Genomic DNA, 22,498 nt, shown 5'->3' with positions numbered 1-22,498 from the left:
AATGGTCAGTTAACATCTTTATTTCTTACTAGCTCCGCAGTTTAACCTGAGGGATAGGTCCGAAACGTTAACCATGTAACCTACTTTTCTACAAATGTAATTTTCTGCTGGCTTATGTAAAAACATAATATCTTCAACTGTAAATCGGGGATAGAGAGTGCTGTACCCTCTCGAGCTCCCCTTCACATTGGTTTGAGGTGACTACGTTTGTACCTGGTCTTTTTCCTTTCCGTAATGTCTTAATTTATTTTTATACGAGTCACCTCCATAGTTTGGGAATAGCCCCTGTTTCATCGGCCTAGTGCTCTTTAGGTTTTAAGAAGTCACGTCGAGGAGTGCAAGTATTCGCCTCCTTTCATTTTGTGTTAGAGCCATTTATTTAACTGTTATTTCTTTTACACGAAGGCCCTATAGGTTGAGTATGAGATACCCCTGTTTCACTTTGTAAGCTGGGCCATGGGGCCATGGAAGGCCAAGAGGTGTAAGATATTTTTGGCGTTGCCTTGAATAGGCTTGAAAACTGAGAGCCTGTTAGCTCTTTTTCAAAGTAAGATTATTGAATGCCTTCTGAAGGCTTGATAATGGGAGTTGGGAGCCAGCGCTCCATGTATTGAGGGATTTCTGCCCTGGTGTAAATTTATAACCTTCTGTAAAGTTTGAGCTGGAAGCTCAGAAATTGTAAAACTAGGGGCTTGTAACTCAAGCATGTTAAAGTTTTGAAATCTTGGATTTTTCTAAGTCTTGTTTCTAAATTGCTATGTAATTGTTACCTCACTAAGTGAGAATTTGTTAACTTGTTTTTTTTTTAAATATAACATTCCATTTCAGTTTAAATTCTTTCTGGACACCTTATATCACCTCTGCTGGTCCACGGGTAACTACGAAACAATAATAATATTAATAATAATAATAATAATAATAATAATAATAATAATAATAATAATAATAATAATAATAATAATAATAATAATAATAATAATAATAGGCCTAATAATAAAAATAATAGAGCAAGCTGGCTGTGCGGTTTGAGTCAGGTAGCTATTAGCTTGCATTCGAGATACAGCAGGTTCCAAACCCACTGTCAGCTGCCCTGAAGATAATTTTCGTGATTTCCGTTTGTCACCCCAGTTACCTTAAGGCTGTACCTTAATTAAGGCCAAGGTCGCTTCCTTCCTAGCTATAGCCCTGTCCTATCCCATCGTCGCCGTAAGACATCTCTGTGTCGGTGAGACGTAAAAGAAATAATAATAATAATAATAATAATAATAATAATAATAATAATAATAATAATAATAATAATAAAATAATAATAATAATAATAATAATAATAATAATAATAATAATAATAATAATAACATTGTGTTAACGTCCACAATTAGCTGGGGTTAACAGACGCTGGGATATCGGAATTTTGTGTCGCGAACGTTAATGTGGTCCGCCTCTGTGGTGTAGTGGTTAGTGTGATTAGCTGCCACCGCTGGAGGTCCGGGTTCAATTCCCGGCTCCGCCACGAAATTTGAAAAAGTAGTACGAGGACTGGAACGGGGTCCACTCAACCTTGGGAGGTCAAATGAGTAGAGAGGGTTCGACTCCCGCCTCAGCCATCCTCGAAGTGGTTTTCCGTGATTTCCAACTTCTTCTCCAGACAAATGGTACCTAACATAAGGCCACGGCCACTCCCTTCCTTCTTCCTTGTCTATCCCTTCCAATCTTGCCATTCCCACAAGGCGCCTGTTCATGAGGTCGCCTGGGTGAGGTACTGGTCCTCCTTCCCAGTTGTATCTCCGGCCCAAAGTCTCTCGCTCCAGGACACTGCCATTGAGGTGGTAAGTTGAGTCCGAGGGAAAAACCAACCCTGGAGGGTAAACTGTTTAAGAAGGAAATAAATAAATAAATAAATAAATAAATAAATAAATAAATAAATAAATAAATAAATAAATAAATAAATAAATAAATAAATAAATAAATAAATTAATAAATAATAATAATAATAATAATAATAATAATAATAATAATAATAATAATAATAATAATAATGATGTCCATTTTTAGCTGGGGTTACCAGATGCTGGGATGTCGGAATTTTGTGTCGCAAACGTCGTTGTGTCGGAAATCAAAGAAATGGAATTGTGACACTTCATCACTCAAATGTCACCAATTTCAATCAGGATAAGAACTCATTATTTGGCACCAAAAAGTGAAGGACGAACCGACTGCATCACTGATGACGGTATCACCACCAACAATCCAGATGTTATTTTTTCAATCCGTCCTTGACAAAAAGGGAGGGGGGAGTTAAATATGAAGACGCCTTCATAATTGTAAATGAGACACAAAAGAAACATACAAAAGGAATGGTAATTAGGGAAGATATAATTCATATACGGTACCGGTAATAACAGCGCGATGTTCTCGACCATATCGCACCGGAAGCCACCTCCGAGGTCAGTGAACTGTCTGTCCAGTATGACAGCAGAGACAAATCTCAGATACATGATGCACGTGGTAGGGTTAGAGATGTCTGTCTCTAACAAATAACAATGTATTCCAAAGGTGATGCTCTGACACCGTTCTTAAATCATTTATTTTAAGAGCAGAGAAACACGGGACAACGAATTACATAAATATGATTGTCACATCATAGCTGTCCCTGAGAAATTTGTCAAGACGATGATGTTTAAAGGTGTTCGTTCGATAGCCCTGATTTAGTGGCTAGCCACAGAATCGTGTATATACGTAATACTTCTCCGATAGAGAGTCGGCATTATAGCAACATCGTTTCTACATATTATTACTTGGATTCGAGACTTCGAAATCAATCAATCAATCAATCAATCAATCAATCAATCAATCAATCAATCAATCAATCAATCAATCAATCAATCAATCAATCAATCAATCAATCAATCAATCAATCAATCAATCAATCAATCAATCAATCAATCAATCAATCAATCAATCAATCAATCAATCAATCAATCAGCTGCATTTAGGGCCCAGGTAGCACATTCCCTATCAATTGTTTACATAGTTTCTTCTTAAACGTACCGAGCTCGATAGCTGCAGTCGCTTAAGTGCGGCCAGTATCCAGTAATCGGGAGATAGTGGGTTCGAGCCCCACTGTCGGCAACCCTGAAGATGGTTTTCCGTGGTTTCCCATTTTCACACCAGGCAAATGCTGGGGATGTACCTTAATTAAGGCCACAGCCGCTTCCTTCCAACTCCTAGGCCTTTCCTATCCCATAAGACATATCTGTGTCGTTGCGACGTGAAGCAAAAAAAAAAAAGCTTCTTAAACGTTTTCAAAGAACTTTGAAATTTATCGAACATTTTCCTTGATAATGTATTCCAATCCGTTACTCCTTGTCGTATAAATGAATATTTGAGCCAATTTGTCTCCTTTAATTCCAAAGTTATTTTCATATTATGATCTTTCCTACATTTAAAAGCGTATTCTTCTACTACCGTCATTCCACATCACGAGTTTCCAATTTGTAAGGTCTCGAGGGCCATTTTGGAAACCTTAGTCATGTTCGCGGGCCACTTGAATAGGCCAATTTTCATAAAATTCTGCAAATAGTACAGACGCACCATTATGAAATAATATGCATAGTTCAATTGAAATGAAGGTTTGATCATTTTAATTGCTTTCAACATTATTTTAAAATTGCATAAAAGAGTGAAGTTTGGAGCGGGGCTGAGTGGCTCAGAAGGTTGAGGCACTGGCCTTCCGACCCCAACTTGGCGGGTTCGATTCTGACTCAGTCCGGTGATATTTGAAGGTGCTCAAATACGTCAGCCTCGTGTCGGTAGATTTACTGGCACGTAAAAGAACTCCTGTGGGACAAAATTTCGACACCGCGGCGTCTCCGAAAACCATCAAAGGTAGTCAGTGGGACGCAAAAATAATAACATTATTACCTGAAATTTGGATTTTAAATGTTTTAAAATCAAAAATAATCTGTTGAGAACAAGTGAATACTTGAAGAGAGGAACTAGGCCTAGTATTAAAGAATAATTAGTTCTGACTTGGGTCTATAAGGTGTATAAAAATTAATACGTTTCTGAACGAGATAATACATATTTTTGTGACTTTTCTTCACATTATTTCTTACTGTGCTCTCGCGGGCCGTCATTTGAAAACCCCTGTTCCACACAGTCGATCATCTCGTCTTGTTACTGCCAAGTCTTCCCAGACTAAAGGTGTAGAATCAGTAATTGTGAAGTTCCTTAGCCTTTACCTGTTACTAACACCGAGGTCATCGTCCCATGACGAATGAAATTAAATTTACGGAATTTTTAATTATACAATTTTGCTTTACGTCGCGCCGACACAGATAGGTCTTATGGCGACAATGGAATAGGAAAGAGCTAGGAGTGGGAAGGAAGCTGCCGTGGCCTTAGCCTAATTAAGGTACAACCCCAACATTTGCCTGGTGTGAAAATGGGGAACCACGGAAAACTATCTTCAGGGTTCCCGGATGCAAATTCACAGCTGCGCACGGCCAACTCGCCCGGTGACGGAAGGTTTAACATTCCCCGACTGGTTAAGGTGAGTATACTATGCATGATAAAAAAATAACAGGCCAATGAAACTTACAAACCATGTCTTCTCATTATATTTATATAAGAACTAGGCTTATAATGGTGATTAAAATGCAAATAAAAATGAGCCCCATTAATTAATTCGAATGAAGGAGAGCATTACTATGGCTTATAAAAATAAAATAAACCTTAATCAAAATGCCTTCGCACGGTAGCCGAGCCCATAGATTATTATTATTATTATTATTATTATTATTATTATTATTATTATTATTATTATTATTATTATTATTATTATTATTATTATCATTATTGTCATCATCATAGATGGCATAGGTGGACAATGAGAGAGCCTCGCTCCTTGAGCTACCGGCATGAGCGCGGGCAGAGCCGAGAGCAGCTGACTTCTAATAGTGTGTGCTGTGAAGACTAGATTGCGATATGCGGAGTCAAGGCGCAAGCAAAGCCACAGCAATGTACATAGCTGAGTATATTATATTTACCCAGTACAATCGTACAGTTCATTTGTCATTCATTGTTTATGTTGTATTGCAAAACAAGCTTTAATGTTGGCCTACAGTATTTCTATGAGTACAGGTAGTAGAGAAAAGAGTATTTAGTTACAGTATCACATGTCAAAATAATTTTGTTTCCAACGCATAACATAATGCAATTAATATAATAAAACTTATTTTGACTTATTCTGTCGCCTCGTCATAATCGAATGCACCGAATACGAGGCATTAGGCACAACAAAAATGTCAAAATTTTAAATCTGTTTAGATAGGCGCCCCTTCACTAGTTGTAACTGAGAACTGTACATTCAGCTACTAGACTGTACCGTACCTTCCTTCAGAGCGCATACTGTGCTCCTTTACCTGCCGGAGCTGGATCACTGCTCATTGAGCCGAATTGTGCCTGCCTTTGATATAGGGTGCGGCCCTGTGCCTGCCACTTATCCGGAGGCCCCGTGTTCCATTCCTGGTCAGTTCATGGAGTTTTACCTCGGCCACTGCGTCACCTCATAATCTGCAGGTCTTCGGGTTGATCAGCAGTCACTTCGTAGGCCAAGGTCCTTCAGGGCTGTTGTGCCATGGGGTTTGTTTCGGTTTGGATTTTGTTTGGTGTAGCAGTAAGGTTCGGCTGAACACATTCCTCTCAGGTAGAAGAACTCATTGTCTAAACTCTATATAGTACAGTACATTAATCAAGGGAAATCATAAGAACTGAACGTACCAGCATACCACATCAAATTTTCGAAACAAGAAGATGTTAAGAAAGTGAGTGGTTAGATTTTTCTAATGTGGTATTTTTTTTAATTTTTTTTTTTTTTTTTGCTAGTGGCTTTACTTCGCACCGACACAGATCGGTCTTATGCCGACGATGGGATAGCAAAGGCCTAGGAATTGGAAGGAAGCGGCCGTGGCCTTAATTAAGGTACAGCCCCAGCATTTTCTTGATGTGAAAATATGAAACCATGGAAAACCATCTTCAGGACTGCCGACAGTGGGATTCGAACAAACTATCTCCCGGATGCAAGCTCACTGCCGCGCGCCCCTAACCGCACGGCCAACTCGCCCGGTAATGTGGTGATTTAAAGTATTTGTATTTATTTCTGCTTCCCCCCATTTGGAGGCTGCCAAAACGACAAAGCTTACCTGAAAAGTGGATTGACAACTACAAAGGTAGTGCAAAACATATTGTCTGTAAATACGATATTGTACCTATTATTCAATAAAAATAGCATCAATATTCTGAAACCTATGAAGAACTCCTTATAAGACAAAGATATAGCTAGAAGAGACTACAAGTAGTATAAATGGTTTCTGACTACTGTTAACGACCCTTTCAGGGCCGCTAGCCCAATGTCCTTGATAAGTTGTTTATCTAAATTAAATTTCTTGCAAAGGTTGTGAAATATGTGAGTAATGGTGCCTCTTGCTCCTTTCATCAATCCTAATACCTCTATGGAGTCCAGATGATATTTCTCAACGTAATATCGAAGTAAGAGCAACTAGTAATTTTATTTGTTTGACCTCCCTTCAATTATTATAAATTATAAGAGACGTCAGGGAATCCAAATGTTGTTCCACAGGAGTTCTTTATCTTCCAGGAAATGTTTTATTTAAATACGTTCAAATGCAAGCGACCTCGGCAGGAACTGAACCTGCTATCTGGGGAATGAGAGGTTAACGACTCACCGACTGCGCCACTATGTTCGTCTCAGAGAAACCGCTCTAGTATAATTCAAGTCATTTTCCGACATCTCAATTTCCACAGCTATTCCTGTGTTTTAAACTTGCTTAATGTCAAGTTACGGTAATTGTATCAATTACACGCCTTCCAGAAATCTCGTGGGAATACATCTTCACTGGAGACTCAGTACCAGCTCACTGCGAGGCACTGCAATGAACACACAAGCTCGTGACCGGACATTTTGTGAAACGGTTTTTATACAATTTCACTTAGTAATAACATGATAGTTTTACTAGATGAGGTATAAACAACATTTTACTGACCGAATGATGCTTTACAGGAAGTAACAACATGGCATTCAGAGTCCTCTGAAAACTACTCCTACAAGGTCGAAAGAGAAGCAGTCCTATTAAAAAGATAGCGGGTTCGATTCGGGTGGAATCTAAGAGTATTTAAATGCTAGTTTATTGGCTACCAGCCCGTTAGAGAGCTCATTAGGGAAAAGACTTCACAGTTCTATTCCTTCAGGCAAGCAACTCAATGCTGAAAACATCCTACGGATATGAGCTACGAATTTTAGGTAAATATATCAAAGTATGAGAATATATTCTTTATTTATTTCTAAAAATGACAATCCTTTTCTTATTCATCGGTATCCAGTCTATTGGATTAGCAGTTTGCCTTTTTCTACCACTACGAGCGCTAATGTGAGTCAGTGCATTGTTTCACTTCAGCACCACTATGAGCGCTAATACGAGTCAATCCAGAGTTTCGCTTAATATTTTAACGCAAGTGCGATAAACAGATATAACTTGAAAACAGTATTCTCTCACCCATGGGTAAATAATACAAGTATCAAGCTCGAATAATAGTAATAATAATAATAATAATAATAATAATAATAATAATAATAATAATAATAATAATAATAATAATAATAATCATGGTAATAGGCACTAGAACGATTGAGAATATTCTCTACATTATAATCTATATATTAGGCACTCTAGAATTTTCAAGAAGGTAGTTTTTTTTGTAACGTATCTTTCTGGAAGTCTGGCCAGGACATACTGTATATATAAGAAGACGATCTTGACGGTGACAGAGAGTTATTGGTTGACGAGTTATTGCTTGGAGAGTTATTGTTCTGTAGAGTTATGGTGTAGCAAGAATATTTATCTCGTGTGACATGCAATAGTTGCAGTCTCCATATTGAAGTGACAGTCAGTTGTTTTTTAAAGTGGTGACTTTGTGATATGAGTGTTTTGTTTGTGACAGCAGTGATTAAGGTTATGTGTGTGTTAATTTGTAAATAGACGTGAATAAAATAATTGTACCAACTGACAGCATCTCGTGTGCATCTTAGTGGATACGTTAACCTTATACCTACATTCGATGTGGACATTTTCAAGGATAAAAAAGCGAGTGTATTGAACTAAGGAACACATTGATGACGATGATGATGATGATGATGATGATGCTTGTTGTTTAAAGGGGCCTAACATCGAGGTCATCGGCCCCTAATGGTACGAAATGAAATAACAAACATTTCAGTTTCATCCACTGACCAAAATAAAATAAAAAATGTCATAAAGAATGAAGGGATGGACATGAACCCAACAAAAAATAAAACAAACAAAAACAGTGGATCAGACTCAAAAAAGGACCGCAAATAATAATATTACTGACCAAGGGACCACTCGTAAAGCACAATGATGCTTGATGTCTACAGGGGTGCAAAATCCACGTCTAAGGCCCCACAGAATGGTACATGTCGCGAGTAAAGTAGAACCATGGTATTTGTCATGTTGGGGTACTAATCAAAAGTAGCGAAGACTCACGGTGTTCCACACAAGATGGTACTGCTCACAAGTATTGTAGTTCGTACAGGAAACGCAGACCTATGGTGTTTCTCACACAATGGCGCCACTCAGAGCCAACGCAAACCGACTTCCTCACCTAGGTGTACTAGTCACGGGTGCCAGTCCCACGGGGCCCCGTGGTTTTCCTCACATAGTGGATACCAATCACAGGCAACGCTGACCCACGGTGTCGCTCATATAGCGGTACAACTCACAGGCAACGTCCAGACCCGCGGTGTTGCTCACATGGGTACTACGCGCGGGTACTGGAAACCCCCCGGCCAGGATGCTACTAATCACAAACCCATTTCGTACCGAATATAGTGGCACAACTCGCAAGTACAGGCAACCCATGGTGTTCCCCGCGTGATGGTACGAATCAAAAGTGGTTTCATGGTTCTAAATCTATCATCCCTTGGTCGCCCCTTTCAGTCGCCTCTCACGACAGGCAGGGGATACCGTGGGTGTATTATTCGTCTGCGTCCCCCACCCACAGGGGGTAAGGAGAGAGAGAAAAGAAGAAGAAAGAAGGGATCCGTCACTTCGAAAAAGGAAGTAACGGACGAAAAAGGCAAGGGCCACGAAGGGCGTGAAATGAAAGACTCCTGAGGCCTCGACTGCTCTAATACCGTCGGAGTCGGAAAAGAACATGAGTTGACCAAGGGAGATCGGACAGGAGAGACGAAAGTGAGGAGCCTGGCACAAGTAAGTGATCGCCGATCCACACTCCCAAGTTGAGAGCCCCTTGGGCCCCTTACGACAGGCAGGGGATACCGCGGGTGTATTCTGCATGAGCGTCCCCCACCTGCAAGGGGTAAGGAACACATTACAGAAAGATTTATGCAAATAAGTAATTTGGCTAGGATGTGAATCGAAAAGAAAGGGAGTAAAGAAACAAGCGATTTTAGGCTGTTTTTATGGGAAAAGATTTGGGCCGGAAGTGATTTTCAAAATTTATTCTTTTAGTTTGATAGAGCTATCCAAGACTCACAGTTTGAAACCTTTATCCCTTCAACTCTCGGCATAATTGAGGAAATTGCTTAATATTACTTTTTTTTCGTATGAGTTGTATGGGGACCCCTTCTTTGTTTGATAATAAATATTTTCAACAATAAAACTCCGAAACTGGGAAACCATTCGATCTCAAGCTGAGATTGGCTTCGCTTCCACTTCCTTGTGTCAGGTTCTTCACTTTAATATTTCCTATCGGACCTCCCTTGATCAAGTTTTAATCTCCTCCGACTCCAACAGTACTAGGTTTGCGAGACAAGTCTGGGGAGTCCATTTTCATGCCCTTGGTGGCCCTTCACTATCTTTAACAGATACTGTACATTCATTCTTCTGAGGGTCGGAACTCTTCCATTCACCGAGCGAGTTGGCCGTGCGGTAAGGGTCGCGCAGACATGAGCTTGCATTCTGGATATTGTAGGTTCGAACCCTATTGTCGGCAGCCCTGAAAATGCGATGTAAAGGAAATTGTACAAAAAAAAAGAACCCCTCTTCCATATTTATAATAATAATAATAATAATAATGATGATAATAATAATAATAATAATAATAATAATAATAATAATAATAATAATAATAGAACCTGCGTGGCTCAGGCGGCAGCGCGCCTGTCTCTCACCGCTGGGTTCCGTGGTTCAAATCCCGGTCACTCCATGTGGGATTTGTGCTGGACAAAGCGGAGGCGGGACAGGCTTTTCTCCGGGTACTCCAGTTTTCCCTGTCATAATTCAATCCAGCAACACTCTCCAATATCATTTCATCTGTCATTCATTAGTCATTGCCCCACAGGAGTGCGACAGGCAGCGGCAGCCGGCACAATTCCTATCCTCGCCGCTTCATTAATTCCATTCCTGACCCGGTCGAATGACTGGAAACAGACTGCGAATTTTCATTTTCAATAATAATAATAATAATAATGTTTTTGGTTTTACGTCCCACTAATATTGAAAACTTGGGGTGGGATAGCCAGCACCTTAACCGTCTGAGCCACTCAGCCTTGGCAGGTTCGATCCTGGCTTAGTCCGGTCGTATTTGAAGGTGCTCAAATACGTCAGCCTCGTGTCGGTAGATTTACTGGTACGTAATGGGACTCGTGTGGGATAAAATTCCGGCACCTCCTCTTCTCCGAAAGCCTAAAAGTAGTTAGTGGGACGTAAAGCCTATAACATTAATGCTTGAACCAACTAACTCCAAATGCAAATTAACAGCTGCGTGACATTAACCACGTAGCCAACTCACTCGGTCTGTTATCGAAGGAAATTACTTCTGTCTGTATTCATTCCCAAGATCGATAATGCATCCCACATTGTCCCTTCCTTCGTGTAAAGGCAAATACCAATTTAGAAGGCCTTGGGAGTAATGGCGCCATCAAAGACGACGTCGCCGTAAGTGAGTCAGTGATGTCGTCACAAATTACCGCTCATTAAGGAGCTATTAAGGTTCACGTGCTGGTCAATCACCTCCACCCTCATCCCTCGCCGGAAGGTGAACCACACCCATGCCAGATATAGACCACACCCTGCTCGAGTTTCTCTCTCCCCAGAGCTTGGGGTCGCCCCTTGGTGGCCCAACACACGCCTCTCCGCGCAGACATTACTATGATGAACCCGCACGGGGTTATCTACAAGAATTCTTGTCTTTCTCGTTCACCAAACTGAGACACAAATCTGTCGCCTTTCGCTAGCCTGCTCTTTAATGTTTCTTTTAGATCAAAATACGCCAAGTTACTCCAGTTGCAGGAAAGTCCATCAACAGCAGGCCACCCACGTAAATTACAAAATTTTGTTACACATCTTAACTGTAATATAAACTATCATTTTGATATTTACTCAGATGGCTCTAGGATTTGTAGGGAAAATTATCGTTGGCTTGTGGGGTGTTCTTTTCTGGTTCTAAAGGATAACATAGAGATTGATGCTGAAAAATTCAAATTGTCTTCAGAATCTTGAATATTTCAAGCTGAACTCTGGCCTATACAACAGGCAGTTGATTGGACTGAAAGTCACAATTGTAACGCACGTATACTGGGAAATTCTCAGGCTGCTTTGAGTGCAATTCAAGACAAGTACAATTTACACCCGATTGCTGTTATTATAAGATCGCATGCATTAGACTATAACAAACATATCTGCATGAAATGGGTACGAGGTCATAACGGCACAGAAGGAAACAAGAGAGCTGATAAACTTGCCAAAGAAGCTGCAACCACCCCCCGACTCTCTGTTAATATATGACAAGTGCCCTATGTCATTTGTCAAGAAGGAACTGAAAATGTATACGGAGAATATATGGAATAATCTATGGACAACTAGCTCAAGATGCCAGCTTACAAGGAATTTGTTATTTCCGAAAATTCAGGATGGACTGAAAAGTAGATGAACACATGACCATATTTTAACACAGTTTATGTGTCAAGATATGGAAAATTGGGATAATATTATGAGAGGTTTAGAATCAATATCCAGATTTGTGAAATGCAACGAACTGTTTAACATCTTTTATTTGACTTTCTTTTTTTTTTTTAAGAATTAGATCTGAATTAGTAATTCGCTTAAATGTGTGTGATAAACAATATCAAGTGCCTTTTAATGCTTTATTTTAAAAATTTAAAAAATAATAATGACAACAAATATCTATGCCTACATAGGAAGTTTGATGAAAATTGAGACATTAAGAAGCAAATACGGTAATAATGGCATGAAAGGCTTAAAATAAACTGTAACTGAATTGTTACTTTGTACTAATTGTAAATCATATATTATTATTATTATTATTATTATTATTATTATTATTATTATTATTATTATTATACCGGGAGGTACGCCCCAAAGTCGCGCATTCAAATTCAGCGTCTAAATGAACTCCTCTATTGGTAAAACAGTGAAACTGAAACTACACCAACTTAGAACTTTACTCAGAAGATGTCACCACAGAAATACGATGTAATTTTGTTATTGTGCAGTTGCCTAAACTGAGTGAATTTCTCCTTGTTTTGTTTGCCATTCATCAAGAAGTTTGGACATTTTCCCACAGATGACACCACTAAAAACTATGATCATGCACCCTGGTGCAAAGTGAAAGAACTTATAATTTAAAGAAGTTTTGTATTTCTATACTTTTGTAACTGATTGTTGTTCATTTATTTTTGGGTTGGCAATATTTCCTTTTTCTTTCCGGCAGTTTTGAATCTAGCCAATCAATAATTTCTGCAATTAATTTTCCACCTATCACAGGCTTCTTGTTCGATTTTGAGTGTTATTTTTGAATTTAACCAATAAAATTGAGAGGGCGTGGCTGGTTTAGTCTTGAATGATGTCGAACCTTCCCTGAGGGTTTATAAACTGCGGCTTTTCACGTTTCTTGGCCAATTGATCGTCATCTTACTGAGTGTATGTGTCAAAGCAGGAGGCGGGCGGCTTCTTTCATCGGTCAACAGAACATCTACAAGGTAATGGCCACATAACTTCTTTCTTTCTTGCTACCTCCGCAGTTTAATCCGAGGGAAAGCTCCGACTCTTTTGTTACGTAACAAACTTTTCTAAAATGTAAATTTTCTTCGGCTAATGTAAAAATTTCATAAAGCTTTGACTTTAAATCGGGGATAGAGAGTGAATTACCCTCTCAAGCTCCCCTTCATCTTGGTTTGGGGTGACTACGTTTTTCTCTAACTGTTTTTCCTGTTGTAATGTGTTAAAGTAATTTCTATACGAGTCACCTTAGCCCCTGTTTCATCGGCCTAGAGCCCCTTAGGTTGTTTTAGTGTTCATATCTTGGAGTGCAAGTATACGCCTCCATTCAGTTTGTGTTTCGAGCCATTTACTTAACCTGTTCTTTTCCGCAAAGTCCCTATAGGTTGGGTACGAGATACCCCTGTTTCAAATTGTAAGTTGGGCCATGGAAGGCCAGAGAGTGTAAGATTTTTGAGGGTGCCTGGAGGAGGCTGAAAGAAAGGGAGAGCCGGTGAGCTCTTTTTCTAGCTTTGCAATCGTAAAGAGTGCCTTTGAAAGGCTAGATGTTGTAATTTTGTGAGCAAGTGCTCTTGATTTGGGGAATTTCTGCCCTTGACTTAATGATTCCCAATTTTTAACTTGAATTGTGTAAACTGAATCCGGTATCTCCGGAATGGTAAAACTGGGGGCTTAAGCCCCAAAGTGTTAAGGTTCTGAATCTTGGATTTTTCCCAATCTTGTTTAATGATTGCTATTTGTACCTGTAATATTGTCATAAAAAATTGTTAAGTTTGAAGTTATGAAAATATAACCTTCAGTTTAAGTTTTAAATTAATTTTGATTTTGTAGTTAGACCCATTCAAGCCCGTGCCTTCTTTCATCACCTCTGCGTTCCACAGATACCCCGGAACAATTATTATTATTATTATTATTATTATTATTATTATTATTATTATTATTATTATTATTATTATTATTATTGCCGCGCGGTAATGAAAATGAAAGTTGCCCACTTTCTTAAGATATTTCTCTTTCAATCTCCTGGCACGCTGCCGTTTTATTAATTTTATAGTGGTACTCTACGTCGACCACTGAATATAGGCAGAGATGTGCCTCATACTTAACACACACGTAACATCTGTCGGTCATGAATACGAAACCATTTTTGTAGTTTTGATTCTCGACAGTTCCAGCATGCATAGCGGCCTAGCGCGCAGCGTTAATACTTGAATTCCATTGGTTAATTCTGTCAAAGACTTGGCAATTCTTTGATTGATTAGTACATGTTCTAATTTACTTTCAATACTTTTGAAGACTTCTCAAGACACCCCGATTATTGCAAGTGATTCGCAAGTATTGACAATTCTTGTGGAGTTCTGAATTTGATAAAAAGTTGATCGTGTACAACACGCTTTATTCATTAGGCTCACACACTGCCTGAGGCATGGTTCTGCGGGTGGTACATGCTGAGGGCAAATGAAGCTATTACGTATCTCACAAACATCGGACTCTATTTCATACTCCTCTCTCGGACAAACCATTCGCTAAATAAATTTAAAAAAACATATTTTACGAACTGCGGACAGTCATCCCTGCCTTCCTTTATTATTATTATTATTATTATTATTATTATTATTATTATTATTATTATTATTATTATTATTTTGCTAGTTGCTTTACGTCGCACCGACACAGATAGGTCTTATGGCGACGATGGGACAGGAAAGGGCTAGGAGTGGGAAGGAAGCAGCCGTGGCCTTAATTAAGGTACAGTCCCAGCATTTGCCTGGTGTGAAAATGGGAAACCACGGAAAACCATTTTCAGGGCTGCCGACAGTGGGGTTCGAACTTACTATCTCCCGAATACTGGATACTGGCCGCACTTAAGCGACTGCAGCTATCGAGCTCGGTACCTGCCTTCCATAAGGTTATTTGCGCTTACTTTCCATACTCACAGTATACACGTGTTCTATTGATTTATGGGTTTATTTTCGAGAGTTGGAGTTTGGCGTTGGCACTGGTGTTGCGAAAATGTCGTGTTGTTGTCATGCTAAAGTGGGCGTTGAACCCAGTGTTTATTTGTCATTGTCACTTGGTGTCCTTTCCCGGCAAATTCTGTTTTGTTTTGTTTTTGTTTTATATTACCGAGAGAGTTGGCTGTGCGGTTAGGGGCGCGCAGCTGTGAGCTTGTATTCGGAAAATAGAGGGTTCGAGCCCCACTGTCGGCAGCCCTGAAGATGGTTTTCCGTGGTTTCCTACTTTCACACCAGGCTAATGCTGGGGCTGTACCTTAATTAAGGCTACGGCCGCTCCCTTCCCACTCCTAGCCCTTCCTTCTCCCATCATCGCCATAACACCTGTCTGTGTCAGTGCGACGTAAAGCCAATGTAAAAAAAAATGTTTTATATCATTTTATCACTGTCTGTGCGTACAGTATTTGTATTGTCAGGGAGTTTTTATTTCATTCCACGTGTACAGTTATACTTTTTTACTATTTATAATTTGCTTACTATTAGTTTGTTCATAGTCATTAGTTGAGATTACTTTTAGGTTAGTTTAGTTTATGATGGGATAGGATCGTTTCACCTGTGAATTTAGTGTGAACAGTGTATTATTGAAAATATATTAATCTTTATAGAATGAACCGTGACTCAAAACAAGGAGATACTGTGAGGGGCTTCCCATGTGAGTTGGGGCGGTAAAATAACACCACGGTATGACCTGACTGTGGTAAGAGGCGACAAAAAGGGGCCTCAGGGGCTCTCAACCTGGGAGCGTGGGTTGGCGACCAAGGGGCACTTAGGTGAATCCTGGCATTCCTTCCATATACTTGTGCCAGGCTCCTCACTTTCATCTATCCTATCCGACCTCCCTTGGTCAACTCTTGTTCTTTTCCGATCCTGACGGTATTAGGTTCCCGAGGCCTAGGAAGTCTTACATTTTTACGCCCTTCGTGGCCCTTGCCTTTCTTTGGCTGATATCTTCATTTTTCGAAGTGTCGGGTCCCTTCTATTTTATCTCTCTGATTAGTGTTATGTTGAAAATGGTTGCCTAGTTGTATTTCTTCTTAAAACAATAATCACCACCACCTCTGTGAGGGTCGTGGCACTACCTATTCCTGGCAACAATGTTGGTGGTGTCTGTTTATTTTCTGTAATTCAGCACTTTGCCACTCAACTGTCAGACTCCAACTCTGGGGAAAAGGTGTATTTATCTTATGTTCGACAGACTGAAAAACGTTACATTGTCGACAGTGAAAAGCATGGTGTGCGTATTTCCAAAAAGTTTTAAGTAATAAAATTATGACATATTTATAAAAAAAATCCACCATTTTCGAGTCCTGTCATTCGGAATATCATGTTTGGATCTAGAAACACTGACTTCTGTCCGGTTTGAATGGTCTTTGGGATCCAGAGGCTGACACTGGAATACTAATCAAAAGACGGCACTATTTCATACAATGAAAAACAATAAGTGAGCCGCTTTCTACTCATTAATTTCTTCTGAGGATACTAACGCTTGCACGGGGCTCAGTTCAGAATGCAGTTGAAGGACGTTACGTCATGTTTTCCGCTGAGTTCTGTTTAGCAATAAGGTGTGATAGAGCACACAGTTCATACGTCGGCTGACAGCCACTTCCGTTTGCTCTGAATGCTAGGCAATAATTTCGAAATATTCAGAAGTGTAAATTAGCTGTAATAAATTACTTAGCCAATCAAACTGCACTCACTGCAGAACTGATTACAATACATATAGGGAGTCAACAGCTGACGGGCATCAAGCACATTCCTACCAAGACACGGTAATAATAATAATAATAATAATAATAATAATAATAATAATAATAATAATAATAATAATAATAATAATAATAATACCGACAACAAACAAAAGTGGACATGAAGAACGCACAAATTCAACCTGAAGACATTTTGAATTGAAATATACACATAGAAAGAAAATTGACAAGTGGGAAGTTACTCCAGAGAATGAAGTACCAAAAAGAGCAGGTAGGCCCTACCAAGTGGATGGAAGAACGGAAAAGGATCTTTAGTCAACAGATGAAAGCATCCTGGATCCTCCGCAAACGAAATCATAAATAAAGCTTCGTGTGTTCCAAAAGGGACCACTCATGTATAATAATAATAATAATAATAATAATAATAATAATAATAATAATAATAATACCGAGCTCGATAGCTGGAGTCGCGTAAGTGCGGCCAGTATCCAGTATTCTGGAGATAGTATGTTCGAACCCCACTGTCGGCAGCCCTGAAAATGATTTTCCGTGGTTTCCCATTTTCACACCAGGCAAATGCTGGGGCTGTACCGGTACCTTAATTAAGGCCACGGCCGCTTCCTTCCCACTCCTAGCCCATCCCTGTCCCATGGTCGCCGTAAGACCTATCTGCGTCGGTGCGACGTAAAACAACTAGCAAATAATAATAATAATAATAATAATAATAATAATAATAATAATAATAATAATAATAATAATAATAATAATAATAATAATAATAGTAATAATGCAACCAACCGGGATAAATGAGCAAGCAAACAAAGAATTACAAAATTACATACAAAATTGTCTGGAGTAGATACAACAAAAGATCTATATCCCAAAACGCAAAATTACGACATTACAACACAGTTGTCGAACCAGAAGCCCTTTATGGATCAGAAACTCTGATAATTGGTGGCAGATCACAAATAAAAAAACATCGAAACACAAGAGAGGAAAATTCTAGGACCTAAATGCGAGAATGGCATTTGGAGGAAAAGGAAATCACAGGAAATCTATCAAGTAACAGAAAACATCACAGACACCATTAGAAAAAGAAGATTAAAATTCTATGGTCACTTGATCAGGGTGGATAGCAATGGGCTAATAAGAAAATACTAAATCTCGCAGTATCTCTAAAAAATCACAACTGGCTTACAGAAATAAACAAAGATCTTCAGGAAATTGGTATAAATGAAGAAATCATGCAAGACAGAAAACAAATTCAGAAATCTCTTAAACAAACACAAATTTGTTGAACGACCTAAAAGACAAGCTACAGGATGGACGGAAGAACGCAAAAAGAAACACAGCGAAAGGACGAAGAGATTTTGGGAAGACAAGAAAAACGTTGTGCTAAATGAGTTCACTCGCGCTCCTTAGTTGCGCATAACGAATTGAGAAAAAAACTTCTGTTGTTATTTTGAAATGATTTGCAATACTCCTATTGCGAGATAGGTAGATGCACAAGAATAAATAATTATGAGGCTGTAAAGCATATGCTTCCCAGCATTTCCTGCCTCTTATCACTTATCAGGGATATCCACCGGAAAGGATTTGCACCTGCATCCGCCTTGAATGGAGGATTGCATTCCCTCTAAACTTAGATTTCTTAGAAAACAGGAGGTAGTTACAGGGGTCGCAGAACTCAAGTACTTATTTTATCACTTAACACTGAGCCTTACGTACGTGAAGGAAATCGCTTGGAGCAACAAAAAAGCAAAGTCATCTCCGCACACGCCATGAAGGCCCTTGGAGGGCGGAAGGTAAAGGCTTTCACTATCCGTAACCGCGGCAGTTGGTGGGGTAGAGTGGTTAGCTCCACGCCCGGCCGCCTTTGCCCCTAGGAATTAACCTGGTACTCATTTTTGGTGTAGGCTGAGTGAACCTCAGGACCATATGCACCTCCGAAAGTGGAAATCTCATTTCTTAAATTTTCGACTTCCTCATGGGGAATCGAACCCACGTCCGTCCGGGTAAATTGAACACGCCTTTACCGCCTCGGCCAAGAGCCGAGGAGGAACAGTCAAAGGAAATATTGAAGAGTGAAAATTACTTCTCAGGGGATCTCATTAAGCTGAATATCATATTGTTATTCAATCAATCGTCATCATCGTTCAGTCGCCACTGATTTGAGTTTAGGACTGTCGCCCAGATGGCACATTCCCTACCAGTTGTTCCCTTAGTCTTTTCTTAAATGATTTCAAAGAAGTTCGAAATTTATCGAGCATCCCCCTTGATAAATTATTCCAATCCCTAATTCCTCTTCCTATGAAAGGATATTTTCTCCTCTTGAATTCCAAGCTACTTCCTACTTTAAAAAATTCAATTCATGCTTATTCGTCCGCTGTCATTTCACGCTATCTTCCCACTGACAGCTCGGAATTAGTCGAGCAGCTCATCTCCTTACTTCCACGTCTTCCCAGTCCAAAGTTTATACTATTTTTCCTAAAACTACTCTTTTGCCGATAATCACGCACCACAAACAGCGCTACTTTCGATCTTTTCCAGTTCTCGAAGCAGGCAATTCTGGTGAGGCTTCCTTACACTATAGAACTATACTCTCATTGATGATCATAGCCAAGGGATCTCTAGTTTCAGGTGGAATCCGAACCTCTCGGACTTGACTTACCAGGTGCGAAATCAAAAAGGAATTGGGGGGGGGGGATAATGTAGGAGTTTACTCTTAGTGTTTATTTCAGGGAGTACCCGGTGTGGGAGGGGTATTTAATTACCCCCTACCCCAGAAATTTGTCAATTTTAAATCTTTTTGTTTGGACTTATGCTTTTATAACAAGAATGATAAACACTGGAAATTTATTTCTTTCAGGCAATTATATTTTTTCCGTTCGTCTATACACAGTTCAACAAAAATATCAGTAAGCAGTAGGCACTTCAAATTAGGAGCTATTTCACTGAAACCCTAGGCGTATTTCGATGGTAAAAGTCAATGAGAATCTCAGAAGTCTAGGCACTCATCACTCTCTTTCTCTCTCTCCCCCCCCGCCCCTCTCTCTCTCTCTCTCTCTCTCTTGTGCACGGCTGATGGCAGACCTTATGAGTTACTTCAAGCACTGTAAGTTATATTCTTGCCCGAGTTTCAGATTGACTTGTTAGATTGAAACATGAACAATAGACTACAGGTGGAGAGTTGCCACCAATACGTAGCTTTATTGTTCAAGATCTGGCAATCATATTATTTCTATACTATATGTAACATTGCTAAAGTTTTCTGGAAATATGCACAGAAAAAAATTATTAATTTCAGTAATACCTATTAATGTATTGTACATTTCCTTAATTATTTTCTAATTAAATAATCCTACCCCCTCCCCCGAACAATTTTAGCGGGGAGGAACCTTTGAGATAAAATCGTCGGTGGGGATGGGACACTCCTTTCACCACCGCGATTTCGCAAACTTTGACTTATCATTAGGGCTCGGATGTTTAAGACCTAATAATGGCCCAAATAGGCAAGCAAATATGACCTCAAAAGTGGAGAAATATGACGTAAAAATGACCAAATATGACCCGAAAATGATTAACCTAAATATGGACATTTTTAATCAATTACATATCGAAAGGGCAATTCCCAGTCCACCTCTGTGGTGTAGTGGTTAGTGTGATTAGCTGCCACCCACGGAGGCCCGGGTTCGAATCCTGGCTCTGCCACGAAATTTGAAAAGTGGTACGAGGGCTGCAACAGGTTCCACTCAGCTTCGGGAGGTCAACTGAGTAGAGGCGGGTTCGATTCCCACCTCAGCCATCCTGGAAGTGGTTTTCCTTGGTTTCCCACTTCTCCTCCAGGCAAATGGCGGGATGGTACCTAACTTAAGGCCACGGTCGCTTCCTTCCCTCTCCCTTGTCTCTCACTTCCAATCATCCCGTCCCCCACCAAGGCCCATGTTCAGCATAGCAGGTGCGGCCACCTGGGAGAGGTACTGGCCATCCTCCCCAGTTGTATCCCCCGACCTAGAGTCTGCAGCTCCACGACACTGCCCTTGAGGCGATAGAGGTGGGATCCCTCGCTGAGTCGGAGGGAAAAGCCAACCCTGGAGGGTAAGCAGATTAAGGAGAAGAAGAAGAAGGGCAATTCCTTCGATACTTCTTACTTTCATATTCATTTTCTGAATACACACGTTTAGCGGTTATTCACAGTCTATTGTCCTTGATTCACTTATCGAACATTTGTGAATACATAGCTATTAAGTACCGGTACTAAGATTATCAGATCATACAGCAGTTTAAAAGTCCAAACATGTTTGCACCCTGCAGTGGTGATTTCAAATACGAGAAAACTAGAGATAAATCTATTTTTTTAAATATTTTGGAACGCTCAAGCCCAGATTTCATTAATATTAGTAAATGCGTTAAAGTTTAAATTGAACACCACGAAACGAATTAAGTAGATGACTTTCAATACATTATGGTAGGGCGGCAGGGCCTACAGTGCAAACTGGCATATCTTTTTCACTCTTCTCCGCGGGTGGAATTGAAGTGTATGACAAGATTATTTTTCAAATCATCAGGCGCGAAAGAACTGCGATTATCACTTAACACATTCTTATAAGAAGAGAAGCTCGTTTCTACGTCACAGGGTTGTTGGTGCATATTCAAGTCATGTAAAAGGTGCAGTGAAGTCTATGACCTTCATTCTATACAAACGGTATTCCACTTGCATTAACTGCAGATGTGATTCCGAGAAGCAGTTTTGTGAACACTAGTTTATATTCGATAAGTTGATTTTGCACAGACACAGCTGTCGTCAGACCGCCCAAATATGACAGAAATATGACGTTTCTACGAAAATAACTCAAAATATGACCTTACGACAAAAATAGCCAAAATATGCATTTATATTGAACCGAGCTCGATAGCTGCAGTCGCTTAAGTGCGGCCAGTATCCAGTATTCGGGAGATCGTGGGTTCGAACCCCACTGTCGGCAGCCTTGAAAATGGTTTTCCGTGGTTTCCCATTTTCAGACCAGGCAAATGCTGGGGCTGTACCTTAATTAAGGCCACGGCCGCTTCCTTCCCACTCCTAGCCCCTTCCTGCGTCATCGTCGCCATAAGACCTATCTGCGTCGGCGCGACGTAAAGCAAAAAAATAACAAAATAACATTTATATTGAAAATAAAAATCGCTTAATTCTGACGATAATCACCTGATTTGCACCAAAATACCATCAAGCAAGAAAATAGAGACAACGAAAAAAATATGACATTTCCTAAACATCCGAGCTTTACTTATCATGTTATGTTTTCTCGAACAGGACACTTCAGTGATTAATTGTACCTGCAGATAGCACATTTCTATGAAATTACAAAGGAGGAGTATGGAATCATCTATATATATAAAAGCAAGTCGGGCTGGAGCGATGTATATATAAATATTTAAAAATGAAAAAAGACGTGAATTAATGAGGCACTTCCATAAATCTCAGAAATTTGAAACTTGGTACGGAGGAAACTGATGACCCCAGGATCCCTAGAAAAATCGGAAATTCTCAAAATTCCCTGAAGGGGGCACTCTGGGGGGGCTCAAATTTTGGGCTCAGCATAAGAACACAGTCGTATAGTATATCCAAAACGATAACCTATAGGTTTCGTAGGCTTAAAAATTTTCGAGAATTTCCTCATTTTTATCCCTTATCCCC

This window comes from Anabrus simplex, chromosome 4 (assembly GCF_040414725.1).
Source record: "Anabrus simplex isolate iqAnaSimp1 chromosome 4, ASM4041472v1, whole genome shotgun sequence".
Lineage (NCBI taxonomy): Eukaryota > Metazoa > Arthropoda > Insecta > Orthoptera > Tettigoniidae > Anabrus > Anabrus simplex.
The sequence above is the reverse complement of the archived record's forward strand: the minus strand, read 5'-3'. Positions refer to the sequence as shown.